We start from the raw sequence: 10,555 nt of genomic DNA, 5'->3' as shown, positions 1-10,555 counted from the left end.
TTTGGGTATGAGAACTGCAGCAGCTAAGGACACATTTGCGCATTGCTTCAAAGACACACTTGCTTCGTGGTGGCGTGGCGCCGTTCAGACAGTAGAGCGCAATGGCCTACCACACATTCACTGCTTACCTGTCCTTGTCAGCATGGCTGAGCAGGTATAATTTTTCCTAAAAGAAGGAGGAAGTAACATATTTTCGGTACTTTTTGATGAAGTAACGAGCAAAGATATTTAGTTACTTCTGGAGGGAAACGTGTAAAACACAGGAAGCCAACCTAGTCGTCACCCAAGCTCGCCACCTACATGTAATCTGCACGTTGAGAAAACTCTAGGTAGACCATGAAAATATGTACACAACATAAGACAGTACAGCCACAGTTATCACCAATTGAACGCGGTAAAAGCGAGAAAATATGAACGACGTGAATTACTGCAAGCGGCCCACTACTTCATACTAGCGACCCATTCCGAGTAGCGAGAAAATAAGGCGTTGCTTTCAAGCTGACACAACGCGTTCCTTTTGGAATCGCAGTTGCTTTTTGAGTGAGTGACGACTAACGGTATTAAGTTACTTTATTTCAGTGACGTTTTGCATGTCTGGCGACAACTGTCAGAGGGAACAAATTCAAAGCTCTGGACTGGCTTGCGGAGATTGAGCGCCGATCAAAGCTCGCCGTGCAGAAGCTATGTACGCGTTCATCACTGCCATGCATGAAGAACAGGCCCATTTTCAAAAGTCGTTTCGGTTCGCTCAAGTCGGGTGCCGAACTTCGTACTCTAATGGAAGTCATTGCTCGCACTTCTTTTCGTTAGCAAAAAGCGAGCATCCACGAGAGCATAAAACAGCGGCAGCGGAAAATCAATTTCTACAAATTTTGCGCATGCGCGCGCCAGCTTTGATTCGCGAAGTTTGCTCTCGATGAACCTTGCCTTTACATGGCGGCGATTAAAACTTTTTTTCGAGTCGACAATACTATTGTCGATTTTCCTCGCGTGTTTTTGAACCTACTTTCGCGGTTTTGTCTTTTGACCGTTAGACGCTATCTGATTCGCTCGAGAAGGACGGAGAGCGAACCCACCGCCACAGCTTTCTGTTGTGTGAGTGAGTTTTTGTGAGTGTGAGTTTTTGTGTGCGTCATTAAACTAGTCCGACTCAAATCTGCTCCACGCACTTGTGTCAGTTGTATCCACTCCAGAGCAACCAAAACGACCGGAACACCGGTGCAACCGCGACTCCTGATTTTTTTCACGATGCTACTATTTGCATTGCTCAGCACTTTGTGTACAATGAACACTTGTCCTGGCGACTGTCGCTGTTGTTGCCTCCGTCGCTTTGAACTCAAGCAACCAAACAATCGGAATCAGGCTTTATAGCCAATGTTAGGCCGGCACACATAATTGCAGCTATCCTAAGCCACATTTATCACATTATATACCTGCGGACAACGTTCTGTGTCTGTGCAGTCGAAACTACGCTTGCGCATCTTGAGCGCCCATCAAAGTTGTGGCCGCGCCACTCTTCACTATACATTTGAAATAGCTGTCCCAGTTTTTTGCGCAGTAACTGTGGGTAAGCGTGACCGCAGTTAAGTATAGGGTGACGAAATTTAGTCATCTTAGTTCCAGCTATCTCAAGCCTTGTTCGATATCGCAATAAAAGCTTGTCCGTTTCTCAAAAATGTCAAAACAGTCTGCGACAAAGCAACGCGAGGTCTCGCGAGCTCCTTGGAACAGCATCTAAAGCTGCGGAAGTGTCATTTTCGTATCGTAGCTATCACCAATAGACCCTTTTCAAAAGTCCGCGCCAACCAGTGGTTTCCTACACACCCCCTAGGGGGGTTGGGGGGGGGGGGGGGGGTGGGGGAGGGTTGTTTAACCCTTTGCCCCCTTGTTTTTCTGAAGGCACCCCCTTAATTTGAAACGACTCCTCTATTCTCAATTCCTGGGGAAACCGCTGGCCCAAACGTCTGTCCGCTATTACTTAATCGCGCACTCTGTTCATCTAAAAAAAAATGGAGTGTGTGTATGTTTATACAGCCTAGAACTTAGTCTGCCTCAGCGGGCGACTTATCTCCCAGCTGTAGATGAGAAATCTAGCCAGTGCTGTACGACCGCTGGCATTGGGAACTTTAACGTGCACCACGCAATAGTGATACACGACCGCACGCCGGTACGATGCTCATCCAGGTCGAAATGGGCAGGGGTGGTGCTTGAACCCAGGAACCCTGGGTTCTGCTGCGCGAGCTTTCGCTTCACGTGCTCCGGCTGGTTTGCGCTAGGGTGCCTCAATGACCTTCTGTTTAGAGTGATGCCACCCTTTGTAGTACCCGATGCCGACAGCACGCGCTCACGGGGAAAACACAAAGAAATAGACGAAAAGAAAATGTCGCCATAGCACAGTAAGCGGCACAGACGCGTGCAGGGACACGCTCTTTCACGCGCTTCTGAACAAAACATAAATGTAAAAGTGGGAACAAAATGGCCAGATGTCTCCACCCTAAGCAAAGCGCACATGAAGGCACCCTAGTTTGCGCTAGCGCACTCAGCTACCGATGAAAGACGACGACGAAGTGTTTTGTATGAGGAACGCCAAATCTTCCGCTCCCGGTAATTTCGATAATTCTTTTGCCTTGTAGTCTCCAGATACCTATAAATATTTGCGAACAAGGTATATATATATATATCAGTGTCCCAAACGCCGTATAGAAGCAGACGCACCTCGAAGGAATTGCAGCCTTTCATCGCTGCTCCCCATAGATGTGACCCGGCATGACATCGGCCCAAGGAAACGTCACCGACGTCGAAAATATGGCGCTTAGCATAACACCTGCACAGCATGCAACAGATGGAGCGCCCTCAATGACACCGATGGAAGGACAACCTGGTTCTTCTGATCTATCGAGAACATCGTCCTCAACTGAAATTGACGACATGGACCACGAAAACGACGCTGGAGGCATATGGCACGAAGTTCGAACCAGAAAAAGAACGCGACTCACAAACAGCCTGTCTGCTTCGAGCTCGGACACGATTATACGGCCAAAACCTGACAAAGAGGGGCTCACGGTAATATTCGCTCCTGGGAATGCCGAAACGGTGCTTACAGATCTCAGTAGCCTGAAGGTATCAAAAGCACTAGATAAAGAATTCCCCAAATGCGTTCGCGAGGTTCGGTTTAACCATCGACTAAACCTCATTGCAGTTGATGCGCTGAATGGAGAAGCTGTCAAGAAGTTACAAAGCATGAAAACACTCTGCAGCATTCCTGTACTTTCCTATTCTCCCTTGGCTGGACCAACTGTTGTCGGACTGATTCATAGCGTCGACAAGGAACTTTCTATTGAAGATATCACTTCAAATTTGAGGGCGGATGCAGAGATTGGCAGCGTACGACGGCTCGAAAACACCAGCTCTGTAAAAGTAACGTTCCGTGGAAACCGACTCCCATCCTACGTTCTGCTAGGGCATGTGCGCCACCCGGTGTCTCCGTTCAAGGCCCGACCAATCCAATGCTTTAATTGCTTTGGTTTTGGTCACAAACAGGTGGCTTGCAAACGCCCGAAAACATGTAGACACTGCGCACAACATCACGACCAAACGGACAGTACATGCCTGTCATTGTCGGCGAAATGTGTGAACTGTGGGCAAAACCACGAGGCCACAGCACGGTCCTGTCCGAAAGGAAGAGAGGTGGAAACGATTCAAACCTACTCGAAGGCAAACTCGGTGGACTTTCACTCTGCCAAAACAGCCTTAGAACACGAGGAACTTTTTCCGGCGCTTGAGTTCACTCCTGCTGACAGCAGTGTCACGAAAGAGCTGGCTGGTGCTTCTGGCTTCAAGGACATTGCAGGGAACAAGAACGAACACTCCAAAAAGCCGACCGCTTTGGCAACACCATATGCGTCGGTTCTCAAGGCAACTAAGCCCAAGGCACCAAAATCTCAAGGAGTTCGACAAGAATCAACATCACAGGGTTTAGAAATGCCTGCTGTGTCAGAAGCACCACCCCCCGAGACACCTCAGTCTGATTTGCAGCTATCAACTGTGCGCCAGCGCCGTCAAGTAAGGGAGGCGGATGCGAAGCCGTCAAGTTCCGGGGACACTGCAGGATGGATTCCTTTAGTCAAGGCAGCAGTCAATATCGCTCTCACCCTACTTAGAAGCCTCAAAACATCCTGGGCAACGACACTAACTACCATGATACAAGCTCTGCTTCCCCTTTTTGAAGGATGTTAGTGCCATCGTCCTCTCATGCACAAGACTCGATCAGAGCGACCCCGGCAGTGTCTGTGCGTGCTGCACGTCATGGACGAAGCAATACCCGCCTAACCTGTCCATCCATCCTCCAATGGAACGCGCGTGGCCTTCGAAGGCGTCTTCCCGACCTACGACAGCACCTGATTCATTCTCCTGCTGACGTCCTGGCCATTCAAGAACCGATGACGCGACCGGGCGATTTCAGGTTTTCCCCTTACGTCATTCACCACAGTACGCCAGCGCGAAAGGGAGGTCGTTCTCGAGCAGCGCTCCTTGTGACCGCAGGACTAGCACACAACCCGGTTGATCTTTCATCGTTCACCACAGAGAAAGCAGAATTTGCAGCTGCCACGATTGAAGTCCGAGGCGAGCTCTTCACTATAATTTCTGCATATGTCGCTCCTGGGCGTGCTAACAGCTGGGACGCGGGAGATTTAAATAAGATAGCGCTTAAATGCCCTGGCCATTTGATGCTCTGCGGTGATTTTAACGCACATAACTCTGCCTGGGGTGACAGGCGAACTACTGCAAGAGGCAGATCGCTCGAGTGTGTCACGTCTTCGCTTCACCTAGAAGCATTAAACGACGGCACAGAAACATATGTTCGCCGAGGTGTAAACGACAGTATTCTTGATCTATCCTTTGCCCCACCGGATGTAGCTGCAAACTGGACTACACAACCCGACTCATGGGGCAGTGACCATATTCCTATCAACATTGTATCTCCCAACGCTAGTAAACCGAAGTACAGACGATGCAGGGTCACAAACTGGGACATGTACCGACGGCACCTTGACAGAGCCCTAGCAGCAGGTCCTCTGAAGGACCCAATCATAGCAATCGCCAATGCTCTTAGTCTCTCGACGAGGACGATAAAGGTGCCACTCTGGAGGCCAGCGCCAGACCTGGTATACTTGAACCTCCGCGCCGCGCGCCGGAGAGCTCAACGAAAGGCACGAAGAACAAAAGATCCAAAAGATTGGAATACTCACCACAAGATTGATGCCAAATTTCGTCGACATACAATTCGTCTTCAGCGAAAGCAATGGGGACAACTCTGCGCCTCCTTCGGATCGGCTGGCGGCCTTTCTAAAGCATGGAAAATAGCAAAGGCGTTGTCTTCCGCAAAGCAGATTCAACACCCCATATCCGGACTCGCCGTTGCACTTCAAAAGCCTCTGCAGGAAACGGTGGAACTATTGGCGGATGAATTTTCAAAAGCTATTCCGCTACCCCCAGGGTACCAAGAGCCAGAAACTCGCCCGTCTGATGCCTGCGCCCCCATGCAGCTAGATAACGACTTCACCAGAGGCGAACTAGAATACGCGCTACGGAAGTGCACGAAGCGCAGCGCTCCTGGACCTGATGGAGTGACATATCAGGCACTGAGAAACTTAGATAAGAGTTACCATCCCGCCCTCCTGGAGGCACTAAACAAGGTGTGGCGCACCGCAGAACTCCCGGATGTCTGGAAAGTCTCCCATGTGATTCCGATCCCGAAGCCTGGTAAACCTCACGCGTTGCTGTCATCGTACAGGCCTATCTCCTTGACAAGTTGCGTCGGTAAACTCCTTGAGCGCCTCGTTCTTCGCCGTCTCACGTGGCAACTTGGCACCAACAAGACACTTCCTGACCAACTGTCTGGTTTCAGGGCACATCGCTCTACGGTCGACGCCATAGGAGAAGTAGCAACATCTTTCGAAGAAGCGCGGGCTGCTGGGAAAACGATGTACTGTGCCTTCTTGGACATCCACAAGGCTTTCGACGCTCTACCTCATGCCACCATCCTCCACCAACTCACTCTCTTCGGCATCGCAGGTAGAGCTTACGCTTACATCCGTGCATTTCTTCAAAACAGGACCCTTATTGTAAACGTCCGGGGAACAACAAGTGCCCCAAGATATGTGACCCAAGGAGTACCGCAGGGCAGCGTGATAGGTCCTTTTCTTTTCAATTTGGCAATGGCGTCACTACCTGCTGTGCTTCCGCCAATGACATATCCACTTACGCCACGGACAAGCATCGCCATTTATGCGGATGATGTCGCAATTTGGACGGTTGGGTTAAGCAACCAGGCACAGATGACTGGGCAAATTCTTCAGTTTGCTCTGGATAAAACAGCGAAAGAAATTTCTCGTCTGGGACTGACATTATCTGCTTCAAAGACCGCTCTCCTCTACACCAACAGGAGCCGGCGACAGACCGTCAAAATTACACTCGACGGCGTAGAAATCGCAAGGAGTAGGTCCCACCTCTACCTGGGCCTTTTAATCGATGACCTCGCGACATGGCGGCCGGCAGTGAAAAGACTCTTAGGACAGTGTCGACAGCTCTTGGGCGTCCTCCGGAGTTTCCGTGCATACGGCCAGAGAGGTATCCCACCGGATGGTTTGCTGACACTCTACAAAGGTCTTCTCCAATCGAAGCTCCTATACGCACTACCATTCGTCAATATCAGGCGACCCCAGCTAGACGCGCTCGAACGTTTTCACCGTGTCGCTTTACGACTCTGTTTGGGACTTCCCCCATACGCGAAAAACGTGGCAACGCTCACGGAGGCACAAGAAGAGCCAATGATCCTACGAGAGGAAAGAGTGGCAATGCATTCCCTAGTGCGAATGCACACGACCCCGTCGGCACAGTACCTTCTTGCCAACCTGCTGAAACGACCATCGTCGCATCTTGGTCAACTAGCTGCACAATTTCAGCGTAACATCGGAAGCCCTGGAGTTTTATATTCTTCACGTCCCCCACACTCCATACGCCCACCGCTAGACGTGCGTGAAACACTTCCAGACCTGCCTCGGAAAAAAGATATTCACCCAACTGTCGCCCGCACAGCTGTCGCAGTGGCTCTCGAAAATGAATACGTTGAACATCTTGAGGTCTACACAGACGGCTCAGTTGACAAGAAGAGAGGAACTGCAACCGCGGCCTACACGATCCCCGCAATATCAACTGAAAGTGCGGTTCTCTTAAACATCGAGACGTCCTCTACAACAGCGGAGACGGTTGCGATTCTTCTGGCACTTACGACACTGCAGGAACGTCCTGAAATCGGTAAGGCTGTGATACTAACCGATTCTCGAAGTGCGCTAGTTCACATCGCCAACCCCGAGCACGCTCCCTTGATCGCCCAGGAGGCTGCACACATAGCAACAAAGCTAGAGGACAACGGATGGAGACTGGTATTTCAGTGGGTGCCATCCCACAGCGGAATTCTTGGAAATGAACGTGCAGATACCCTGGCAACAAGGGCACACAGCATATCGACTACCACGCACAACCTGCGACGATTCCACGAGGCGCGCCTTCTCATCGCACGCGATCTCAGGAAAAGACACCCCGATCCCGGAACAGCCAATGGAGAAGGTCCTGTACCAGTCCCAACCTCTAAACTGACGCGGAAAGACGCAACGCTTTTGCATCGTCTCCGAACTAATAGCGCGTTCACGAGGAAGACATTGCATCGCTTTGGAAGGACGTCTCAGAGAAGCAGTGCTGACTGCACTGCGTGCGGGGACGTTGAAGACATCGATCACATACTATGGCACTGCCCGGAATACGAGAAAGCACGGAAAACATTACTAGCTTCGGTAAGGGCGACAGGGGCACAGGCGTCCACGACAAAGGAACTGCTATTTCCTACTGGCGGCAAGCAACGGGCGCGGGTCATATTTCGTGCAGTGCTCGAGTTTGCGCATGTGACTGAGATTTCAGACCGCCTCTAACTGCCGCGCGCAATTCGGAAACCGGTAAAGATCTCGTCACACGTTTGCGACATGACAATGATGCAAAACTCCAGTGAACGTAACTGTGTTGTGGCAGAACTGCGGAACTGCGGCTGTGAAACACAAGTCTCGCCGCCGCTTTGCGGCGGCGCGACATGTTGCACAGGTTCAGCTCGTCGCCGCGAAGCGGCGACGAGCTGTACTTGTGCAATTGACCGAATGTTGAGAGCGATTGAGCGACTGTTGGCACTTGAGCGTTTTATCGAACCTTTACTTTGAACAATGTTTTAGCCGTGTGTTAGCAACGCTTTGCCCCCTCCCCCCCCCCCCCTCCCTCTACCCTACAAATGATTTGATTGGCGCTTTCCCCTAGTAACTGCTAAAATATTTTATTCAACCCATCTCAATCCACATCTTTCCCTCCCTCTCCCCTTTGGCTGTGCGAGTCTTTTCCCTGCCTGGAGAATAACATTTCGCATAGCCATTAAACCCCCTTTCCCGTTTTATACACCACATCCCCCCCCCCAGCTACCGATCCCCTAATCTGCTTGCCCGTATTTACGTTGAAAAGCTCGCTAGGGCGCTTCTGTTTTCCTCACTATCTATATGTGGGTAGCACACGTGTTACCCACGCGGTTATGGTTTAATTTTCATGGTGCATAGAACCTTGGCATTGCATGTGCTTGCACCAGTAGAGGAAGTCGAAGTATTCTCAGTCTGGGTTGCGAAAAATTCCACCAGATGGCGATTCTCAAACTATTCGCCGCGAATACAGGGGGTACTCACTGGACACCATATTGGAGTGCGATGTTTTGAGCGCATGCTCAGACCGAGCTCGCATTCCTAGCCTGGTGAGATCGGCTATCTTGATGGGGCTAAGCGCGCGTTGCAAAAGAACTACGGAAGCTCTCCGTTAGCACGCGCTCAACAGCCGCGCACACAGCTATGGCCGCCACAGAATACTCCCTGTACGGGCGACATGAGCTTTGGACTGCGGGAAGTCCGAAGTTGACGTCATACCGGATATTGTTTATCTTACGTTCAGTTTTAGGTTGGGACAAATTGTTGCGACATTTGGATTCACATGATATAAATACGCTAAAATTCACATTTTATTACCTTATTATTTTTTTAAATAAATTCACCATCCTTTTTCTGGTAGAAACGTGCTCTCCGGGCTGTTATATTGAGACGTAGACGTCGAGGGTTTCCTAATGAAAAGGCACCATATAATTTTATAAAAAAGAAAAAAACACAAACGACGTTAGCAACATAGACAATATTTCTTAAGTCCTTACGCACCTTTCCACTATCCGAAAAATGCCTAGTCCCTGTGCTGTGAAAGCATCTGCGGCCTTTGTAATATTCTGCAGCAGAGAGCTATCTGCATGTTCAGAACGCGTCTTGCAGCACAGTTGGCTCCTGATTTACATGCGAATGCACAGTCTCCGCACAACATGAAGGGCTCATTCGCCCAGGCGGTGTACGCGGCGACTCTATGCATGTTCTGGCCTGAGACGCTGTTTTTAGAATAAGAATAGAGATCAACGGTAGTTGTTTTGTTTTTTTGCGCACCCAAATGAATTTTAGAATGGCCAATACGAATTCGGCGCAGCCGCCTCAAACTGCCTCGTCAATTGGGTGTTTTATATTGTTGTAGACTGCATACATTCCACGGCCCGTCTAGCATAAACAATGGATCACGAGATTCAGCTGTTTTTCGCTTAGAAACGAAAGAAAGGTCGTAATCAAAATTACTAGTGTGGGCGGAAGTACTATTTAGGGCACTAACCCAAAGCCGGGGTCACACTGCTTATACATCCTACAAAGGACAGTCTGCATACAGATTCGAAAGCAAGTCACCCCGATATCCGTGCTTCAAATGCCTCATGGCAATGCGGCATCCAAAACGACAAGAGCGTGCAACAAGCAAGGGCGAACTTCTTAATTCTTGGAATTAACATCCAGTTATGAGATGTGAACGCCACAGTGATTTACGGGTGTTCCAAGCAAAGAATCACACGCTTGAAAATATCAGGAGGTGTCATGTGCACCTCCTATTCTGCCAGGACTACCTCTCGAATTCTATGTCGCCGTGATTCGACGCTCTAGACCAATGTCATCGCTGAACGCTCGTGTTAGACCCTGATAGGCACGCCCTTCGAGCAGCATTTGGTTGCCTTCCGTTCCTTTGCAGTGAAGGGTAATCAAAATACAGACAGTGCGCAGGCGAGCTGGTGAAAGTTTATACCATAATGTTTTTTCGCTTTTTTTTTTTAACCCGAGACTGGGGCTGCAGGAAAACATTTTGAAAGTGTAGCACGACTTGCTTTTGTGCTAGTTGGTTCATGATACTGAGCAAACTAGTATGCGCAAACACTGAGGACTAACACGAACGAGTGTATGTACAAGTACAAGCGCCACTTTCAACTCTTTTTATTAGCGGCAAAGCGACCGCGAAGGGTTCAGCAGGAGCATGCTATATGCAAGATAAAAATAAAGAAAAAAAAATAAGGAAGCATTAAAAAAAGAGGAAAATCCCCGACGTGCTAAAATCACTGCATCGA

Source organism: Ixodes scapularis, unplaced genomic scaffold (assembly GCF_016920785.2).
Source record: "Ixodes scapularis isolate PalLabHiFi unplaced genomic scaffold, ASM1692078v2 PGA_scaffold13__105_contigs__length_92229423, whole genome shotgun sequence".
In the NCBI taxonomy this organism is placed as follows: domain Eukaryota; kingdom Metazoa; phylum Arthropoda; class Arachnida; order Ixodida; family Ixodidae; genus Ixodes; species Ixodes scapularis.
This window is presented reverse-complemented; position numbering follows the sequence as displayed.